This window comes from Bos taurus, chromosome 17 (assembly GCF_002263795.3).
Source record: "Bos taurus isolate L1 Dominette 01449 registration number 42190680 breed Hereford chromosome 17, ARS-UCD2.0, whole genome shotgun sequence".
NCBI lineage: Eukaryota > Metazoa > Chordata > Mammalia > Artiodactyla > Bovidae > Bos > Bos taurus.
In genome coordinates, this window is record NC_037344.1 from 49,837,408 (window position 1) to 49,860,584 (window position 23,177).

Genomic DNA, 23,177 nt, shown 5'->3' on the forward strand with positions numbered 1-23,177 from the left:
AAATGGTAGTTGTGTTTTTAGTTTTTCTGTTGTTTTGTTTATTTATTTTTGGCCACATAGCATGTGGGATCTTAGTTGCCCAACCAGGTATTGAACCTGCAGCCCCTGCAGTAGAAGCGCTGAGTTTAGCTTAGTTTAATGTTTTGAGAAATGGCCATACTGTTTTCCATAGTGACATCATCAATTTATATTCCCACCAACAGTGTACAAGGGTTCCATTTTCTCCACATCCTGGCTAATATTTGTTGTTTGTGTTGTTTTTGATGCTGGCCATTCTGACAGATGTGAAGTGCTATCTCACTGTCGTTTTGATTTGCATTTCGCTGATGATTAGTGATGTTGAACATCTTTTCATGTCCCTGTTGGCCATCTGCATTTCCTCTTTGAACCACACAGCTCATGTTTGGTACAGCTCAGCTCTTATTTTATTTAGACATGGAAATATTTTTCAAATTCCCTATGTGTTTGAATCCCAGAGCACCATTAGCAACCAGCAGCTCGTTTGTCTGAGACTCTAGAGAAAAAAGCTCAGCAAAATTTTATAGTAGGTGCCAGTCATTCTCCCCTTTGAGTTGAGCATCCACAATGGGCCAGGGATTGGGCACAAAGTAAAGATACTAAAAACACTGCCGTAACTCGAACAAGTTCAGTTCAGTTCAGTCACTCAGTTGTGTCTGACTCTATGATCCCATGAACTGCAACACGCCAGGCTTCCCTGTCCATCACCAACTCTGTAAGCCTGCTCAAACTCATGTTCATCAAGTCAGTGATGCCATCCAACCATCTCATCCTCTGTCGTCCCCTTTGCGGGAGTTTGGGGATCTCATTCTCTGTTCTTCTTTCTTCCCGTGGCTCACACTGTTTCCTCACTGCCCTCAAGATGGCAACAGTAGCCTACGGACCCCCAAAGAAGTCTATCCCCTGAAGCCCCATTCTCTCTACAGCAACACAGAATTATCCTCTTGCAGTTCTGGAGGCAAGAAGTCTGACCTGGGTCTCAGTACGTAAAATTAAGATACAGCAGGTCCTTCCGGATGTTGTGGAGATAAAATGATGTTCTGCCTTTTTCCAGTTCTAGGATCCAAGGAGGGGGCTCTATGGGGACAAAGGGAGCTTCATGCTTTTCCCCTCTCCAACCTCAAACCTCCTGATTTCACCTTCCTCCTCTGACAGCCCCCATCCATCCTGGTCTAGATCCCAGGCTATGGAAGAGGGGCCGGACTAGGGCACACAAACTATGACTCCACCCTCTCAGAGATAGGGCAGAGCTGGGAGAGGGAAGACATGAGCGGAGTGATCAGCTATTGATATCAGGCACATCCCTGACACTCCTGGGACCTGGCCAGATGGAACACAGTGCAGATGGATGCAATCTGTGTCTAACCTGGGAACAAGGCAGAAAGACAGACATGGTGATTCTCTGTATTTCTGGTAGGTCCTTATACATGTATGACAATCCCCAGAAACACCAAGACAATAGTGGGGGAAGGGAGAAGAGGCATTTGCTCTCCAGGTACCGTTGTCCCCCCACTCCCACTAGGAGCCTTCATCTGAGCTGGGAGGTGAGTTCCATTTCATTCTTAGGCTCTGCTTTTGATTTTATTTGAAATAGACTCAAGAGAAAAGTGAAGTTTTATTTTTTTTTCCTCTCTCCTGTGTCTCCTTTCCAAAGTGAATAAATGAAAACTAGACCAATAAGTAGGGTTGATTGTTCATGAAAATGGAGTAGAACTCATATATTTCTGTGAAGGTATAGAATTATTACCCTGACTGTCTTGTGTGCCCCCAAAATGTGCCCCTTTTAGAAAATCAGAATGTTTTATATAGACATATGGCTAAGCCCTTGTAAGTACTTGAGACAGACCCCCCAACCAACCCATATTTCAGTGTCTTCAGACAAGGGATCCAATATCACTTCCAGTCCAGTGAGATGCAGGGTCTTTCCAAATTTGCTAGAATGTAAGTGTCAGGGTACAGATACCATGGCAGGCACACATTGAGGATGAAGGCAGTGTTAGAAGTTTCCTGTTCTTTCCATTCTTCAAGCTTTAGGTGAGGGCTTCCCTAGTGGCTCAGCTCAGCAGTTAAGAACCCGCTTGCCAAAGCAGGAGACACCAGAGACATGGTCTCCATCCCTGGGTCAGGAAGATCTCCTGGAGAAGGAAATGGCAACCCACTCCACTGTTCTTGCCTGGGAAATCCCATGAACAGAAGGGCCCAGTGGGCTACAGTCCATGGGGTCGCAAAGAGTCAGACACGACTTAGCATGCACAGCCTTAGATGAACCAAATCAAGTATTATTTGGGAAGAGCTGTTATTTGAATAGATTGTTGAAATACCATTTGGTCCCAGGACAAATTAAAATTGGCTGCTGTTAGCCTTTCAGAGGATCTGGCTAAACTGGTGTTTATTCATACTCAACTCTGTGGAATTTCCAGTGTCTGGAATGTAAGAAAATATATTATTGGAGGTTGATGTCTGTGTTTTATAGTACTGGCTGATAGGCACTAGAGAGGAAAATATAATTAGAATTGTATGAACAATGTAATCTATCTGGTGCTAATGAGGACTGTTTATTCTGTTCTTTGTCAATGTTCATTTTCTCAACAAGCAAGGTTTTTTTTTTTTTTTTAAATTACAGATAAAAGTGAAAAGAGAAATACCAAACACAGTTGCACTGGTTTTGGGAAACTGTCAGATCAATGGCCAGATTTAGTTAATATGCTGTACTTAATACATTCAGAAAACGAAGATCATGGCATCTGGTCCTATCACTTCATGGGAAATAGATGGGGAAACAGTGGAAACAGTGTCAGACTTTATTTTTTGGGCTCCAAAATCACTGCAGATGGTGATTGCAGCCATGAAATTAAAAGATGCTCACTCCTTGGAAGGAAAGTTATGACCAACCTAGATAGCATATTCAAAAGCAGAGACATTACGTTGCCAACAAAGGTCCATCTAGTCAAGGCTATGGTTTTTCCTGTGGTCATGTATGGATGTGAGAGTTGGACTGTGAAGAAGGCTGAGTGCCGAAGAATTGATGCTTTTAAACTGTGGTGCTGGAGAAGACTCTTGAGAGTCCCTTGGACTGCAAGGAGATCCAACCAGTCCATCCTGAAGGAGATCAGCCCTGGGATTTCTTTGGAAGGACTGATGCTGAAGCTGAAACTCCAATACTTTGGCCACCTCATGCGAAGAGTTGACTCATTGGAAAAGACTCTGATGCTGGGAGGGATTGGGGCCAGGAGGAGAAGGGGATGACAGAGGATGAGATGGCTGGATGGCATCACCAACTCGATGGACATGAGTTTGAGTGAACTCCGGCAGTTGGTGATGAACAGGGAGGCCTGACATGCTGCGATTCATGGGGTCTCAAAGAGGACACGACTGAGCAACTGAACTGAACTGAACTGAATCCATCTTTAATACTGTTCATCACAGACAGCTCCTGATTACCCTGTCAGCACTAACTTTCCAGTCAGGTGAATGTCATTTTGGGTGGTGAATTTTTCCACCTAGTAATTAATCCCAGTCAAAACTTCAGAAGAATGAAGCCCCAGCCTATATCATATGCTAAAATCATGAGAGACCAAGAAGCAGAAAAGCCTAATCAAGCCACTTCTGAATTCCTCATCCACAGACACCATGAGTGATTATCAACGATCACTACATTAAACCTCTGAATTGTGAAGGTGAGTTTTACACAGCAATGAAAAACTAATATAACTACTGAGTTTTTTTGTCGGCGGGGCGGGGGGGGAGGGCGGAGTGGGGTGGAGAACAAACTTTATTCAGACACATTCCCACATTCACTTATTCAACAAATATTTACTGGGCACCTGCTCTGCACTGGGTCCTGAGGCAGATAGAACAAGTCAGTCAGATCCATTACTTTCCTGATATTTAGTTGCTAAGTGGTGTCCAACTCTTTCATGGACTGCAGTAGGCCAGGCTTCCCTGTCCTTCACTATCTCCCGGAGTTTGCTCAAACTCAGTGTCCATTGAGTCAGTGATAGCATCCAACCATCTCACCCTCTGTCGCCCCCTTCTCCTCCTGCCCTCAATCTCTCCCAGCATCCTAACTTTCCGAGTCCTCTGTAACTTAAGAGTCAGCCAAGCACAGAGGTCACCACGTCACATGGGACAGGGGCTGCTAATTCTGAGAACAGCACACTCAGGATGCAGAGGGTCTGTCTTCAGTCCTTCAAGGCCAGGTTGGCTTTTCAGGGATGCCAACACCTTCTCAGTTCAATAAAACTTCCTGGTGGTTCTAGTTGCATGGAAATTGGGGTTATTAATCCTGACTTCCTGTTCCAAATACTTAGTGAAGATAAAGACTGACCTAAAAGTGCAGCTTTATTTCAGTTTGAGGTTGAGGCAGTGCATGGGAATCTGACTGAAATTATAAGAAATAACTGGTTGTTGCCACAACTGGATTCCTGAGAGTCTGTGGTATAAGTCAAAAGTTATTTTTAGGAAAAGAGGAAGAATTTTCAGCTGATATGAGAGAAGGAATAATTGTCTATTCATTTATTTAAGAATTATTTTTTGATCATCTGTTATATGCCTGGCATTGTTCTGGGTGAAATAAAAAACAACAGAAATAAGGTTGATATCGCCATAGTGTTTACAATCAAGGTAGGGGAGAAGTAAAACAAGTAAAAACTAAAAGGGTGAGATAATTACAATTCATGGTGATTATCTTGATAAGTATGAGTCAGGAGAGTGACTAGGATCCAGGCCATATTGGAAGGGACTCTCTGAGGAGCTGCCATTCCAAGAAAGACCTGATAAATCAGAAAGAGTCATTAGTGTAAGGCTCAGGGGAATGAATATTTCAGGGAGCGAGAATAGCAAGTAGGATGTGCTAAGGTCTTGAGGTACGAAGGAGCTTTGCTTGTTGGTAAAAGAGCTGAAAGGGTCATGGTGACTTGAGAGCAATGAGTAGAGAAGTAGACAGGGAGCAGGTGTATCCATGAGAACTTGGGTGCTGAGCACATAATATTTGTAAAGTCCTAGGCTGCTCAGGAGGAGAAGGCAATGGCACCCTACTCTGGTACTCTTGCCTGGAAAATCCCATGGACGGAGGAGCCTGGTGGGCTGCAGTCCATGGGGTCGCTAAGAGTCGGACACGACTGAGCAACTTCACTTTCACTTTTCACTTTCATGCATTGGAGAAGGCAATGGCAACCCACTCCAGTATTCTTGCCTGGAGAATCCCAGGGATGGGGGAGCCTGGTGGGCTGCCATCTATGGGGTCACACAGAGTTGGACACGACTGAAGTGACTTAGCAGCAGCAGCAGCAGCAGCAGCAGGCTGCTCAGGTGCTCAAGAATAAAGTGACATAGTTGTGACCGCTAAGGAGCTTTGGAGAAGGGAATGGCAATCCACTCCAGTGTTCTTGCCTGGAGAATCTCATGGACAGAGGAGCCTGGAGGGCTACAGTTCGTGGGATTGCAAAAAGTCGGACACAACTGATCAATTAACACTACTACTGCTAAGGAGCTTACACTCTAGATAAGGAAAAGCTACATGAAATTAAAGAACTGTTGTATAAGAAATATCCATCATTTGTCCCCTCTATTATTTCATCTTAGAAAGCTAGTTCCACCCCGAGCCCTGACCAGAGACTTCCTACTCTTATTACATTGTGACCTCATCTCCTGGTCCCAGATGATTGGTCTAGAAGTAAACATTTGACCTCAGCTAGGCCAATCAGATTCTTTCCACTTGATATTCCATCTATTAGTGACACGGGCTTGACTTGTATCAGGGAAACTCAACACCAAGGGGCAGCAGAGAAACCAGACCAAGAAAACTCAATGATGGCGGACAAGAAAAAGAGTAATAATAACAGTAATAGCATAGACCCATTAACCACACACTAGATCCCTGACTTTATTCTAAGCACTTTAAATATTGATATGTTTAATCTTCACAACCACCTGTGAAGTAGGTATTTTTAAATTTTTATTTATTTAGATACTTATTTATTTAGGCTGCACTGGGTCTTCATTACTGTGAGTGAGTTTTCTCTAGTTGCAGTGAACAGGGGCTACTCTCTAGTCGCGGTGCTCAGGTTTCTCATTGCAGTGGCTTCTCTGTTGCAGAGAACTGGCTGTAGAGCACAGGCTCAGTAGTTGTGGCACACAGGCTTAGTTGTCCCTTGGCATGTTTAATCTTCTCAGTCCAAGGACTGACACCATGTCTCCTGCACTGGCAGGCTTCTCTGGTGGCTCAGATGGTAAAGAATCTGCCTGCCATGTGGGAGACCTGGGTTTGATCCTTGGGTTGGGGAGATCCACTGGAGAAGGGAATGACTACCCACTCCAGTATTCTTGCCTGGAGAATTCCATGGACAGAGGAGCCTGGCAGCCTACAGTCCATGGGGTTGCAAAGAGTCAGACAGGATTGAGTAACTTTCACTTTCACTTTGCATTGGCAGGTGGATTCTTAACCCCTGGACCCTCAGGGAAGTCCTAAAATAGGTATTGCTTTAGCTATTTTACAAATGAGAGGACTGAAGCACAGTCTGGAAATGAAAAATGCAGAGAGAGGATCAACAACAAGATACCACTAGGTCCCAAAGGCAAAGAACAACTGATTAACGGCTAACAATCTAAGATCTCAGCAGGAGAAAACTGATACCACTGTGCTTGGCATGTGAATGGTGCTCACGCTCTGTTGTCTGGTTTTCCCCTTAAGAACCTCACACCCCCCACCCCAGCCTTTGAGGAGGTTTGTTCAGGGGCTTTAAGCTCTCATCTGAAAGCCCACATGCCAGGGGCCTCTGTGAAATGAGAGCTGAGGGCAGCCCTCATCCTTCTCACTCCTCAACGTCCTCAGAAAGGTCAGGTTGACTCTTTCACCCAAAGGGCATGTACTCCCCAGCTCGGCATGAGTAAGTGAGTGAGTGAAAGTCAGTTAGTCATGTCCGACTCTTTGCAACCCCATGAACTATATAGTCCATGGAATTCTCCAGGCCAGAATACCAGAATGGTTAGCCTGTCCCTTCTCCAGGAATCTTCCTGATCTAGGAATCGAACCAGGGTCTCCTGCACTGCAGGCAGATTCTTTACCAACTAAGCTATCAGGGAAGCCCAGCTCAGGTTATATTCAATATCCCTTCCTATCCTTTTTAACCCAGGAAGGCCAAGCCTTTTTGTGTTTTTGAAGCCTCCTTTTAAGCACACACTCTTTAGTTTGGTTCTTAACAACACCACTGAAAGGTTGTTGCTGAACCAACAAAAGATGTCAATTCTTGGTCTCCAGAGGAGAAGAATTCAATCTGGGGCCAGAGACAAGGCTTGATCGCTCAGAGCTTTTGTGTAATAAAGTTTTATTAAAGTATAAAGGAGATATAGAAAGCTTCTGACATAGACATCAGAAGGGGGCAGAAAGTATACCCACCTGCTAGTTTTTAGCTGGATGTTATATAGTTACTGCTGCTGCTAAGTCTCTTCAGTCGTGTCTGACTCTGTGCAACCCCATAGATAACAGCCCACCAGGCTCCCCCATCCCTGCTAGCAGTCTGTTAATGAAAGAAAGAAATGTCTTAAAACTCAGAGAATGGCACCAGGCCCCTCATCCATAAGATGTATTTTGGGATACTCTTAGCATCAGATGAGTTATCCCGGGCCATAAAACAATTGACTTGAATCTTGTATAGAGGCAGGCTACCATAGAAATAGTTTTGTTTACATGGATTAGGGGAACAATGTCTGAGTATAACATACTGGTTTGTCAAGTCGGTTCTGAGACATTTGGCTGAACTGACTTGAAGACAGAGTCTGGGGTAAATACACAGTACATTAACATAGCTTAAGACAAACATCTCTGTAAGAGAAATGCATTGGTTAACTCAAGGTTTGAGAATAGTTAACTTCAGGTGGAACCAGGTGTCATTATGGCAACACAGTATTTTAAGAGAAACCTCTTTTTAAATGTGTATAGACAAGGAAAAAATATATCACTAGTTTGTTTCTTCCTGCCACTTAGAGAGAGAAAAAATGTCTGACACTTGCAGCCTATTTCCTCCATTTGGAGACCCCTGGCCTTCCTGCCTGTTATCCTCTCACCACCTTGCTTCCTAGAAAATCATAATGCCATCCAGACAGAATGTCGTGAGGTTGTCATTGACTTAACTCTGATCCTGTAGCTCAAAGGTCTGGGAAATCTTGCTGTTGAAGGCATTTTCCTCTAACTGCTCCATAAAGAGACAGCAGGATTAATAGTTGGCTGTAAAACGGGCAATTTGCAAGTTGTGGGATGTAGCGAGATGGTGCCAGAAGGTACCCAGGATCTTCCGCCAAGAGGGAGCAGGGATTTCTTGAGGTCCAAGTGACTCCTCCAAAGGCCATGTTGCTGAAGAAGTGCTGTTTGGAAGAAGCCCCAGGAGGGGCCCACTTCTGAGGCTGGCAGTGAGCAACACAGACTGGGCTCCCAGTGTTGAGTCAAATCTATCCACCAAAGGTTTATCAAGCACCTTCATGGTGTGCTGTTCTAGGCTCACAGATTAGCAAGGAGAAAAACAGACCAATGATCCTGCCTTCATGAAGCTTACATTTGAGAAGAGAAAGGCAGAAAAGCTAATAAAGTATATTGCACGACAGAGAAATACAAATACAGCCAAATAAAGTCAGAAGGGAGATAAGGATTTTTGTTGATGGGGATTGCATTTTAAATTAGGTAGCTTGGAAATGCTTCCCTGAGAAGGTGACATTTGAATAACTTGGGGATAGAAATATAGAAAAACCAAATAATAAATATAATGATGATGATGACAATAACAATTACCATAATAATAAACACTTACATGTTACTTAGTAGGTACCCCTATTGTCCTAATACTTTACCTCATTGTTTCTTCATTTACAGATAAATAAACTAAGGAGCAAAGAATTAAGAAGATTGCCCAAGTTCACAAGGGCAGTAAAATGCAAAGACAGGCAACGACCCAGCAGTCTGGCCACAGTGTCCACTCTCTGAAGCTCAGTGGCCCTTTGTATTTCCTATAATATAGAAGGAAATGGATATATTTGCATGTCCAGAAAGAGAGACAAGACTCTTGAGTCCTGCCTTGGCTGCCCATAATCCCCATAATGTGGTAAGTCATTTACCGTCTCTTACTCCTTATCAAAACATCATTGACAATAACAGCACCTGCTTTTCAGGGCTGCTGTGAAGTTAAAATGAGCTATATATATACAGTTCTTGAAAGACTTCCTGGAACATGGTAAGTACTCCATAAAGAAGGTTAGTGTCTTGATGATGGTTGTTCCCTTTTAAATCATCAGTATGGTGTACGGGAAAATAAAGTCACCCTTGGTGGAGAGAAGTTCAGGAAACACTGACCTGTCATCTCTGGTAGCTGTTCAGAAGGGCCCACCTTCCAACACTTCTTACTTTTTCAGCCGATAAACAACGTGTCCAGGGAGAAGGGCTTTTTGTTCCCAATCATCAACAGAGATAAATGGGATGTGCAGACAGGAGAAAAGTGGAGAAGGAAATCCTGAAATTGCCCCTATGGGTCCCCTAGGAAGAAGCATGTGTCCTTGTAACAACATTCCATGGGTCCAAATGCTTGATATTAACAACAGCATTAATATACCCATGGTTATCTCTGTATAAGGAGTCATCCGAAGTTCTCTGGTTTTAAAGTTTTACAGAACCGTCCATCCTGTAGCCTCTACAGGCAGTAATTTGTTAAATGCCTGCACAAAGAAAATGCTAGCCTAAGATGAGGACAGGAACACGAAAGGAAAACCTAGAAAGTTTTATCTTTATTTTGGACACTCTAGGAACATGAGAGCATCTTATGTTTCCCAGGGAAATATACTTTATTTCACCTCTTCATCTACTAGTCTCTGCTTTTCTTAGCAGCAGTCTTTACAACAAACTTTCTTAACTGACAAACTCAAACTCCAATCAAACTCCAATCTAAAGGCCCATTAGAGGGAAGGAAAAGGGTCTGATGTATGGAACAGGGTCAGTGAGATTGCTCGGAATGATGAGGAAGAAGGAAGATCTCTTGGGTGTGTGAATGGGGCTCTTAGTGAACTCTTACCTCTGTTCTCTCCTTTACAAGTTCCAACTTCCATTCCTTGTGACTTTCAAACAACGGAATGTGTTACTTAAGCCAATTACGTGTCTCTTGTTTTTTGTCTCCCTCTTGGGCAAAATTCTGATTTAATTTCAACCCATAGGAAGTTTGGGCCCATCACATTTGAATGTGGTCATACAGATATGAGATGGCTCCACCCCAAATGTCTCCTGTATCTGCTGTTGTGGATGTGGACAGAAACGTTACCTGTTGGTGGCTCAGTTGGTAAAGAGTCTGCTTGCAATGCCAGAGACCCAAGTTCAAGCCCTGGGTCAGGAAGATCCCCTGGAGAGGGAAATGGCAACCCACTCCAGTATTCTTGCCTGGCCTGGTAGGCTACATCCATGGCGTTACAAACAGTCAGACATGACTGAGTGACTAAAGTATGTGCGCGTGTGAGTGCACACACACAGTCACACACACACACACACACACACGGTCTCAAAAATAGCCCCCAGGCACCCATATGGATTTGGTAGCTGGAGTTCCACCCTTAAAGCACTCATAAAATTCTCCTTTGGGGACTTTGGGACTATCCTCCAGTATCTGTGGGATTTTTATCTAGGTCAGTCCATCAGTATTCACACACATGTCAGGAATCATCAAAAGACAGAAATTCAGGCATTCAGGACATCTGGTTTACCGCCTCCCCTTGCCTCCCCCCGCCCTTGCCCCCCAACTCAGTGGTCGCACCTGCCCCACTTGGCTGTTTGCAGCCACAATAACTTCACATAGACCGGATGTCTTGCTGTGAGAGTTAAATATATTTGACCGAATCAATAGCGTTATTGTTCTGGGGCCAAAATATCTCTGGCTCATAACCTGGCTGTTGTTTCCCATATTAAGTGAGTGTGATGTGAATTTCTAGCCCTGCCTTGGTAAAATGCTCCCAGCCCTTTAAGAAGACGAAAGAAATAAGAACAACCCCTCTGAGCACTCCCTTGACATAACTTTTCATTTCACCGGTTACACCACAGCAGCAGAACAAATATTACAGGCTCGCGTAGAGTTCTATAATGAATCCAATAAATGGCAGGAGCCTCCTATCCTCAGCTGTTCTCATTTAGGATGTGTTTTTCTTCTCTAATATGTTTCGTCCCCAATTCTTTGTGCCGTGAATCCACTACAGTAAAAACCTTTAAGAATCTGAAGTTCACCAGGAGCCATCCTCCACTTACAGCACAGAAATTGCTGGCTCTGGCACTCTCTGTGCTGTCGGTTTAATCTGAACATAAATACAGGTATTTGCGGCAGCAGTCACTAAAGGTAAAACTGTCAAACTGTCCAAACAAACTCAGAAACCCTGCCTGAGATATGTGTTCACTCTCCTCTCTTATATGGCTCCGCCTTTCCTTCAATTCAACCCAGAAGAGTGCAGGAGTAGAGTTGCTCCCCTTCTGCTTGGGATGAGTGGGGACAACCACCTTCTACCACAGCCTATTCTAGAATCAAAACCCAGACCATTAGGGGACTTGATTCTAGCCCCAAATCATCAAAACATGGGACTTCCATTGCCTTAACACAGCTGCTCATTGGCAGTGAAAACTGACTCCTGAAATAAAGAGGAAAATTCAAGTGTGACAGTTCAGTTCAGTTCAGTTGCTCAGTCGTGTCCGACTTTCTGCGACCCCATGGACTGCAGCACGCCAGGCCTCCCTGTCCATCACCAATTCCCGGAGTTTACTCAAACTCATGTCCATTGAGTCAGTGATGCCATCCAACCATCTCATCCTCTGCCATCCCCTTTTCCTCCTGCCTTCAATCTTTCCCAGCATCAGAGTCTTTTCCAATGAGTCAGTTCTTCACATCACGAGGCCAAAGTATTGGAGCTTCAGCTTCAGCATCAGCCCTTCTAATGAATATTCAGGACTGATTTCCTTTAGGACTGACTGCTTTGATCTTCTTGCAGTCCAAGGGACTCTCAATAGTCTTCTCCAACACCACAGTTCAAAAGCTTCATTCTTCAGTGCTCAGCTTTCTTTATGGTCCAACTCTCACATCCATGCATGACTACTGGAAAAACCATAGCTTTGACTAGACGGACCTTTGTTGGCAAAGTAATGTCTCTGCTTTTTAATATGCTGTCTAGGTGACAACCAGTTTCCAAATTTCAGATTCTTTTCCATTATATTTTATTATGGGATATTGAATTTAGTTCCCTGTAGTATACAGTAGGACCCTGTTGTTTATCTATTTTATATATAGTAGTTTGTATCTGCTAATCCCAAACTTTTAATTTATTCCTTCCAACCCTCTTCCCCCTTTGGTACCCACAAGTCTGTTTCCTATGTCAGTGAGTCTGTTTGTTTTGTAAGTAAGTTAGTTTGTATCACATTTTTAGATTCTACATATAAGTGATATTATGTGATATTTGTCTTTATCTGACACTCCAATTTGCATGATAATCTCTAGATCCATCCAAGTTGCTGCAAATGGCAGTATTACTTTTTTCATGGCTATGTAATATTTCAAATGGCAACCCACTCCAGTATTGTTTCCTGGAGAAGCCCATGGACAGAGGATACTGGTGGGTTACAGTCCATGGGGCCACAAAGAGTCAGATATGATGGAGCAACTAACACAACACAACAATATTTATATATATTCTGTATGTACATGTATATCTGACATCCTCTATCTGTTTAACTGTTGATGGACATTTAGGTTGTTTCCATGTCTTAGCTATTGTAAATAGTGCTGTTATGAACATTGGGGTGTGTATATCTTTTTAAACTAGAGTTTTCTCCAGACATATGCCTAGGAGTGGGATTGTTGGATCATATGGTAGCTCTATTTTTAGCTTTTTAAGGAACCTCTATACTATTTTCTATAGCGTTTGCACCAATTTACATTCCTATCAACACAGTAGGAGGATTCCCTTTCTCCACAGTCTCTCCTGCATTTATGATTTGTATGCTGCCTGTGATGTATCTCATTTATAATCATCCTCTTCTTACAATGACTGACAGTGATTTTCCATCTGTAGGGTAGATGCCATTTCTTAATTATCTGTATTTAAGTTAAATAAGGTGTTTCAAGATAATTTTAAGTAAATAACATTGATACTGTCGTATGTTGTATTATATGATTATACTACAGTAAATAAGGCAAAAGTCAACACTGTGACATAAAATGCTGAAAATTAGTTAAATCTGTAAAAAGAAGACCAAAGGATGCATATAACAAAAAAGAAACATTTTCACAGATATCAAGAGCAACCTAGTGGTTCTAGTGGAGAGAGGGAAGGGGAGGGCAAGATGGGGTATGAAGTATGGGGTTTGGGGTATGGGATGAAGAGGTACAAATTATTATATAGAAAACAGATAAGCAGTAAGGAGTCATTGTACAGCACAGGGAAATAGAGCCATTATTTCATAATGATTTTAAGTCAAATATATTCTATAAAAATACAGAATCAAAAAATAAAGAAAATGACAGACTCCACAAACTTGTGTGCATTTCATAATTAATGAAACCACAATTTATGAAAGTCGTGGTGAGTAATAATGCAAGAGGTCATACCCTCTGAAGCCTTCTGTTCTGACCTAAATATTTCATATTCCTTAGTACTGTAAAAATACATTGATTCTACTCACTATATATTAAGCAGGATTTTGTAAAGTGCTGGGACTCCCCTGGGTGGTGCCCAGTGTGATTTTAAGTGACCACCCCGTCAAGACAGAACTTTAGAACTGAGAATCACATAGTGAGAAATTGTATTCCCTCTTCAATTCTCTTTCAATCCTTTCTATTAAAGCAAAGGAAAAAAATCATTTTGAAGGCAGAAATCGTTAACAACTCTAACATTTGCCAATACCCGTTTTTAACCTAGAGAGACCTGGCCTTAAGCCCAGAGCCTTTGCAAGAACCAGAATCTAACTAGAAGTCTGTTTGTGGCAGTTAAATTTTTTATCATTGCAGTTATCAAAGTCCCAACCTACAGCACTCATATAACAGATTTTTTTTTATTCTTCTCTGGAGCATCTTTCTGCAAGGGGGTGACTCCAGGGTTCTTCAGCTCCTAGAAGCTGGAAGGTATCAGATATGTCAGGCTGGGTCTCTGCATTTCTATTAGTGTTTCCAGAGCAGCTGGAAATGGGTGACTCCAAACATCAAACCCTCAGGCATTAGCTTCCTATACATGAAACGTGGGTAAAGTGACCCTTTCCCTCACCCCAGGAAAGCCTTTCTCCTGGAAAGACTGGTTTATCTGGGAGTTTTCCCCCTACCTCTGAGCCCCTTTCTGTCTATAAGGCCAGGAGTGCATCACATGCCCAATTCTGCTCCGGACACAGGACAAAGGGGATGGGGTCACCATGGCTTAGACCAGCCATGATCTGCCCAGAGGACCAAGGGAGGGGCAAGACCTCATCCCAGCAGGACCCAGGTGTATATGAAGGATACATGGGTTTACCTCACTGCCCACTCTCCTGTCTCAGGCAGGAATGCTCTGAATACACCCCCTCTGAGAGCAGAGAACCTCTCCTGTCCTCAGAAGCCTCCTGGGCACCATTCTATGGATTTGAGGCTGTGTCTTAAGTATGAAACTTGCAGCCAAGCTTAAGCTGCTCCCCAAGATAAAACACAGGCTCATCTCTGTATCAGGATGGCTGGAGCACAGTTTATGACTCTAGGATGGACAACTTCGTTGTTACCCTTTTACTGATCTCAAGCCTAAGATTTCACATGAAAGAGGAGAGGATGTTTTTCTGAAGGAACTAACTGGAACCAGTTAGGTTGAGCAGACTGAAAGCAGGATTCTCTCCTTAATGGGTTCTCGCATCTCTTCCAAAGAAAATTTCATTAAGGATTCAGTTCAGCTAAAACTCTTCAGTGCTAACTGAGGGGAATTTCAGATTATGTTAAAGTCTGAATTATGAAATTTTGAAAAGAAATGTGATTTTGTTGTCAAATACAGTAGCTAAGATAATTCTAATAAGGCTTATCAACATTGGAAAACAATGAATAATGGTAATAAATTCTCATTATCCCTTTGGATCAGTAAAAATGAGGGTCTGTTTTCATCTTTCTTCACATGATTATCTGCCCTTTGATATTGCAATATTCTTACTCGTTACACTTGTTGGTGCTATTAATGTGGATTTGCTTACCAAACGTTTTGTTAATGAACTTATAACATGGCCCTGCTAATCTTCATGAGTTTTACATTGGAGATTCTTTAATTTATAGGCTAATAGCATCCTAAGCAACAACTGTATTTTAAGAGAAATGTAGCCAGCTTGCAGACTGCCATTACTAAGCTCCAGCTATGCCCTGGCTTTATGTCAAGACCTTTGGTCATCATAACAATCATGAGGCCAGACATGCTGTGACCCCACTTCACAGACAGGGCCTAAAAGGGCTTTGATAGGGGCTTCAATAAAGCTTTTCCTTACTTAAAGAAAAGAAAATGAAACTTGCCATCTTCCTGTCTTTGAATATAAACAAGTGAAGATGGACAAAACCTGAAACTGCCCAGCTTTAAGTTTTTTGGTGTATTAAATAATAACCATTTTGTTTAAAACATTCTGGTTGAATATTCTGTTACTGTTCAAAAGCAACATCAGAAGAGTCACAAAGTAGCTGAGCTTCTAAGTGTGAAATTCCAAAATCTTTGAGGTAGATGAAGATAGACAAAGGTTGGATATAACCTTTCCTGAGACCCTAAAAATGCAAAAGGTAAAACACTGCCTATGCACATTAAGCATGAAATTGTCTAGCATGAAACTGACCCTAGCACAATAGTCCTGTCTTTCTCAGAGCGGTTTCCAAATGTTATCACCTGCCTGTGTGAGTGTGAGTGCTGCTCTGTGCTCTCATGGAACATGTGAACATGGACAGCCACCTTGGATGCATTGATTCACATTTCAGAACTCAGACCTGGATGTATGGAGTGCATAGTTTCAATGAAGCAAGACTGCCAGATAAAGACAAAACTACCACGTGTGGAACTGAATGGGTGCAGGAATCTACCTGACTTCTTTCTAGCTCATGTATTAGGTGCAATCAGCCTATACTATCAATTGTCAGAAGTTCATATAGAAAATATACACATGAACACAAATAAATGGGAAGATATCTATATTCAAGTTTTAGAGGAGTTAATATTGTTTAAATGTCTATACTACCCAAAATCATTTATAGACTCAATGCATTCCCTACCAAGATTCCAATGGCATTTTTCACAAAAATAAAATAAAAAACAATTCTACAATATGTACAGAACCACCATAAAATCCCCCATCCAAAGCAATATTGAGAGAGAACATAGCCAGAGACACCATGCTTCCTGATTTCAAACTATATTACAAAGCTATAATAATGAAAATAATATGGCACTGGCATAAAAGCAGACATATAGGCCAATGGAACAGAACTGAGAGCCTAGAAATAAACCCACACATATAAGATCAACTAATATTTAACTTAATATTCAATAGGCAAAGAATATTGCCTTCAGTAGTGTTGGGGAAAACTGGCTATTCACATGCAAAAGAATGAAAGTGGACCCCTCTTTTATATTATTCATGAAAATTAACTCAGAATAGATTAAGGACTCAACTATAAGGTCTGAAAGTGTAAGATTCCTAAAAGCCCACACAGGGAGAAACCTCTTTGATTTTTTTCAAGTCTGACACTAAAAGCAACAAAAGCAGAAGTAAGTAAATAGGATACATCAAACTAAAAAGACTTTGCCTAGAAAAGAAATGATCAACAAAATGAAAACTTAAGGAATGGAAGAAAATATTTGCAAATCATGTGTCTGATAAAGTGTTAACATCCAAAAAACATAAGGAAATCATAGAACTCAATATAGCCCCCAAATCTGAAAATCTGATTAAAAAATGACTAGACATTTTTCCAAAGACAACATATGAATGGCCAAAAAGCACATGAAAAGGGGCTCAAAATCACTGACCATCAGTTCAGTTCAGTCGCTCAGTCGTGTCCAACTCTTTGCGACCCCATGAATCGCATCACGCCAGGCCTCCCTGTCCATCACCAACTCCTGGAGTTCACTCAGACTCAACGTCCATCGAGTCAGTGATGCCATCCAGCCATCTCATCCTCTGTCGTCCCCTTCTCCTCCTGCCCCCAATCCCTCCCAGCATCAGAGTCTTTTCCAAAGAGTCAGGGAAATGCCAATCAAAACCAAAATGACACACCACCTCACCTCTGTTAAATGGTTATCATCAAAAAGACAACAGATGAACGCTAGTGAGGATGTGGAGAAAAGGGAGCCCTAAGGCACTGTTGCTGGGGATGCAAACTAGTGCAGCCACTGCTAGAAAAACAGCATGGAAGCTCCTCAAAAATTAAAAATAGAACGACCATAGGATCCAGCAATCCCACTTCTGGGTATTTACCCAGAGGAAATAAAATCACTATCTTGTAGAGATGTCTGCACCTGAAAATTCACTGCAGTACTATTAATAATAACCAAGACATGGAAACAACCTGCTGCTGCTGCTCAGTCGCCTCAGTCGTGTCCAACTCTGTGCGACCCCATAGACGGCAACCCACCAGGCTCCGCCAGCCCTGGGATTCTCCAGGCAAGAATACTGGAGTGGGTTGCCATTTCCTTCTCCAATGCATGAAAGTGAGAAGTGAAAGTGAAGTCGCTCAGTCGTGTCCGACTCTTAGCGACCCCATGGACTGCACCCTACCAGGCTCCTGCGTCCATGGGATTCTCCAGACAAGAGTACTGGAGTGGGTTGCCATTGCCTTCTCCAGGAAACAACGTAAGTGTCCACTAATAGATGGAGGGATAATGGAAATGTGGTATGTATATAAAATGGAATGTTATTCAACCGTAAAAAAAGAAAGGACTCATCATTTGCAACAATGTGAATGCATCTGGAGGGTATTACACTAAGTGAAATAAGATAAAGACAAACACTGCATGCTCTGACTTATATATGAAATCGAAAAAAGCTGAACTCAAAGAAACAGGGTAGATTCAGGACTCCCAGGGGCTGAGATGGTGGTGGGGATGAGGTGATGTTAGTCAAAGAGTACAAATTTCCAATTAAAATCATGGAAATCTAACATTCAGCAGGCAGTTAGCATTAGCAAGATTGTATCATATACTTGAAAATTGCTCCAAGAGTAAGTTTTAAACGTTCTTGCCATAACAATACGGCAAAGGCAATGGCACCCCACTTGCCAGGAAAATTGCCAGGAAAATCCCATGGATGGAAGAGCCTGGAAGGCTGCAGTCCATGGGGTCGCTGAGGGTCGGACACGACTGAGCGACTTCACTTTCACTTTTCACTTTGATGCATTGGAGAAGGAAATGGCAACCCGCTCCAGTGTTCTTGCCTGGAGAATCTTAGGGACGGGGGAGCCTGGTGGGCTGCCGTCTATGGGGTCACACAGAGTCAGACACGACTGAAGTGACTTAGCAGCAGTAGCAGCAGCAGCCATAACAATAACAAAATGGCAATTATGTGACCCAGAGGGATGTGTTAAGTTGACTGTGGTGATCATTTCACAATGTATCAGATCAGATCAGATCAGATCAGTTGCTTAGTCATGTCCGACTCTTCGCGACCCCATGAATCGCAATGTATACACATATCAATTATCCTACTGTACACCTTAAACTTACATAATGTTATCTGAGAATTATATCTCAATAGAGCCAGAGGGAAGAATAAAGAAAATATGCACACGAAGCTTCCTTCCATCTGCCTGGTAAATGGATCTGTTAAAAAAAATATCCAGCCCCCGTTAGCTAACCTATAAATACAAAATATTTTTCACAGTTCAGAAATATCTGTCCTTTCTCAGATCCCAGGCTGACATCAATCCTGTCTAGACATTTTGTGTGACAGGATGCCCTCCCCTCCAGCTGAGTCTTACTGCATCCACCGAGGGCTAATACACCCGTCAGAATGTCATCTGTCTTAGTTTTACTGCCTGATAAAATTCAAGATTTTATTAAAAAATTGCTCCATGACAGATTGAGAGGACATAATTTAGGGAGATTAAATAGTCTAGGTTTTAGATGCCTGGAAGTGTTTACATCAGCGAGCCATATCAAAATAGTTGGGAAATGATGCATGGTCCACCCCAGGCCATTTCTCAGCTGAACAGCAGAGAGTCAGCCCCATTATGTCCCAAATGTGTGTGTTTCCTCCAATAATGAGGAATTAAAAATAACTTTCTCACTTCTTCCTCTAGGGGATGATCAGCCAGCCGACTGCCATCAGGCAACCCACAGGAGGAAAGCTCGCTGGTTATTGTTAAAAAAAAAGAGAGAGAATAAAATAAATAACCATGTGCACGTTATTCAAATGAAATTTTAATCAATTCAGAGCCTGTTCCCAAACTTTCTGAGACTGCTCATGATAACGAACTCTCTGGGCTCTTCTTCCTCCTGCTTGCCGTATTATGCTAAGTGGACTGCATCAACAACGCTGATGGGAGGAAAATTTCTTACTGCTGGACTGTGGTTTGGAGGATCTGTTGGAATATCTTAATTCCCCTCTTCCAGCCTCAGTATCTCCCTGCCTCTTTGTTGGGGGTGAAATGGATGGGTTTTGCATATGCTTTCTGAGCTGCACAGGAAGTGTCTCAACTCAAGGGAGTCTGGGGTTTTCTTTCATTTGCATCTTTGAAGACAATCCCAGCTCCAACCAAAGCACAAACAGCACTGAAGTGATGCTGAATCATTATTGCCCTTGTCTCCACAGCCTGACAGCCTCATTCTCCCTTTAGTATCACTTTGGGATTAGTGGAGCGATCAGGAATGACCCGAGTGTCTGAGGACTTGTGTTCTGACAAGGGGGCTCCCATCAACCCAAGGGCAGTTTGGGTAAGTCACACATGCTTGGTCTCCCTACTCACAAAGTAAAGGTCAACTCCAATTTGACCTTATCCAAGGGCCTCAAAGAGTCACATAAGGTGAATGAGTGAGGCACATTTCTATTTTTAATTGGAAGATAATTGATTTACAATGCTGTGTTTATTTCTGCCATACAACAGCGTAAATCAGCCATAAGTATACATATATCTCCTTTCTGTTGAGCCTCCCTCCCACCCTCTCATCCCATCCCTCTAGATCATCACAGAGCCCCAGGTTGAGCTCCCTGTGTTATAGCAGCCTCCCACATATTTCAGTGCAACTCTCTCAATTTATTCCACTCTTTCCTTCCCCCACTGTCTCCACAAGTCCATTCTCTATGTTTGCGTCTCTGTTCCTGCCCTGTAAATAGGTTCATCTGTACCATTATCAGATTCTGCATATATGTGTTAATACATGATATCTGTTTTTCTCCTTCTGACTCATTTCACTCTGTATGGAGGTACTTCTCAAAGTGCTAAGTAGCTCTAAGATTTGACCTCCATCAGGTCCTACTCCTGTGGTCCCAAAGCAGTAGTCAGTCTCACCCAAGCTGCACCCTCACTGCGATGGGGGCACCTAAGGACAGAATGGATCAGAGAAAGAGATGCAGATTATGGTTTTGACATCATGATGCTGTTTGTAAAGGCATATCTCTTCATGTTCTGTGCTGGGCTTAGTCGCTCAGTTGTGTCCAACTCTTTGCAACCATGTGGACTGTGGCCTGAGAGGCTCCTCTGTCCATGGGGATTCTCCAGTCAAGAATACTGGAGTGGGTTGCCATGCTCTCCTTTCAGGGATCTTCCCAACTTAAAGCAGATTCTTTACAGTCTGAGCCACCAGGAAAGCCCAAGAATACTGGAGTGGAGTGGCCTATCCCTTTTCCAGGGGATCTTCCTAAGCCAGGAATTGAACCAGTGTCTCCTACATTACAGGAAGATTTTTTACCAGCTGAGCTACCAGGGAAGTCCATATCTCTTCATATTTCCTCCCAATTCCATAAGGATATGACACACTGAACATAAATACATATCATGTGACAAAGCACAGCATTTTGCCCCCTGGACCCTTCAAATGTATTAATAAAGGATTATTTTCCCCTGCCCATGCATGAAAAGTCCAGTAGACTTTGTGGCTTCTATGCTAATTGAATTCATTGAAAGGACTGGTGCTAAAGCTGAAGCTCCAATACTTTAGCCACCTTATGCGAAAAGCCAACTCACTGGAAAAGACCCTGATTCTGGGAAAGATTGAGGGCAGGAGGAGAAGGGGGCGACAGAGGAGGAGATGGTTGGATGGCATCACTGACTCAGTGGACATGAGTTTGAGCAAACTCAGGGAGACAGTGAAGGACAGGGAAGCCTGGTGTGCTACAGTCCATGGGGTGGCAAAGAGTCGGCCACAACTTAGCGACTGAACAGCAATGTAATAGACCAAACTTTCATTAATGTGGGTTCTAATCGTTGTTTCCATTCTTAATTAAGACTTCGGGGAGGTTGGGGTAAGTCCATCACAGTTTATTTTCTCCAAAGATTACAACTAAAATCTGAACAAAACACACACAAAAGAAAACAAAAGCAAAACAACCTTAAGAAAACCCAGAGAACTCTGGAGTGTGACTAATACACTCCCATTTCATTCTGTCACTGCCAGAGCCTAACCAAGCATTTGCCCTGGGAGTCCTAAGCCAGGACATCTGAGAAACACCTAGAGTCCCTGAGTATTGATTGCCTGAACAAAGGAAAAGTGTGTCATTTAAATATAGAGAGTTATTTACAATATTAAATACATTATCTTTTTGTATAGGTATAAATCTGATGTATCTTTCAAAACACATTTGCATATAAAATGAATGCACCAGCATTTGTTCTGTGTAATGGTATATTGTTGCCATATTTGCTTTAAATAGTTGATCATATTTTGGAGTTACTTAAATATAAGACAAAATGTCTTTATATTTACTTATAAAGTATGAGCTCCAGGGTTCTTCATTTCTTTTGCTAATTCCAGATTTCATTTTCTTGAAGGACTTTAATTTTTTTTTGGAGTGTAAAATTTTGGTGAAGAAAATGTTCACTGTTGGTCTGAAAAACATTTTCACTGGGCAAAAATTCTAAGTTGACATTGCTTTGGGCTTTTGTTTCCTTTCCATGCTGGGAAGATGTTCTCTTTTCTCATTTGCATTGTTTCCAATAAAAAATTTCCCATCATCTCTTTCTGTTCCTTTACAGGAAATGCATCTTTTTGTTCCATTTATTTTTAGGATTTCTATTTATCAGAGCACTTACTGCTTTCAAGCAATTTGATTATGAAGTGTCTTGGTTAGTGTCCATTGATCTTTGGAATTCTCTGGGTTTATGGCTTTTTGTTGTTGTTGCTGTTGTTTCATTTTTATAAAATCAGATTTGGAAAGCAACTAGCTATACTTTCTTCAAACTTTTATTTTTATTTATTTTTCTTAGGTTTGTTTTAGAAATTCCAACTACATGCATATTTTGCCACTTGAAACATTTGTACTGCTTACTAATGCTCTGTTTATATTTTTCCAAGTTTTTTACTCTTAGTGTTTCATTTTTGAATACTTTCTACTGATATATCTTCAATTTCATTAATCTTTCATTCTCCCTCAATATCTAGTATTCATCCTGTCTGATGTATTTTTTATCTCAGATATTGTTTTCATCCCCAAAATGTGATTTTTAAAAAGATACATTATTTTATTTAGTATGTTCACACAGCTTCTTAACTGTATATAATAAAGTCATAATATTTGTTTTAATATCTTTCTCTATTAATTCAGTTATATGAGTCCATTTTAAATTATTGATTTTTCTCTCTTCAAATTTAGGTTACATTATCCTGTTTTTTGACTAGATAAGAAGTTCTTATAATGCATTTTTAATTATGGTGTTACTTGAACATCTTCTCTACTGACAACTCAATTTATTAAAAATCACATCAGAAAGCCCCAAGTCTCCCCTAGTCATGTCAGAATTCCAGGTAGTACTTGGTTAAAAATAATAATTATGTCTTGCTCAAATGCTATATCATTTCTCTTGGTAATAGTCTCCAAATATCTTTGATTGCCCATTATCTGAGTGAAAAATGAAGTTTGTGTAGCATTCCTAATATCACTGTTATGATGACTACTAGTTGAGTTCACCCTTTCCTGACAAGAATCATGATAAGATTATAGTGTCTCATATATGCATTAATATACAATA

General features: G+C 41.8%; 1 long non-coding RNA gene across 1 annotated transcript; it reads left to right on the forward strand.

Annotated features, from left to right (window-relative positions):
- Positions 1-5,754: 5,754 nt before the first annotated feature.
- On the forward strand, positions 5,755-19,398 carry LOC112442002 (uncharacterized). The gene is made up of 3 exons (XR_003029959.2): positions 5,755-5,956; positions 8,882-9,110; positions 19,293-19,398. It is a non-coding gene; the product is annotated as an uncharacterized lncRNA (long non-coding RNA).
- The last annotated feature ends 3,779 nt before the right edge of the window (positions 19,399-23,177 follow it).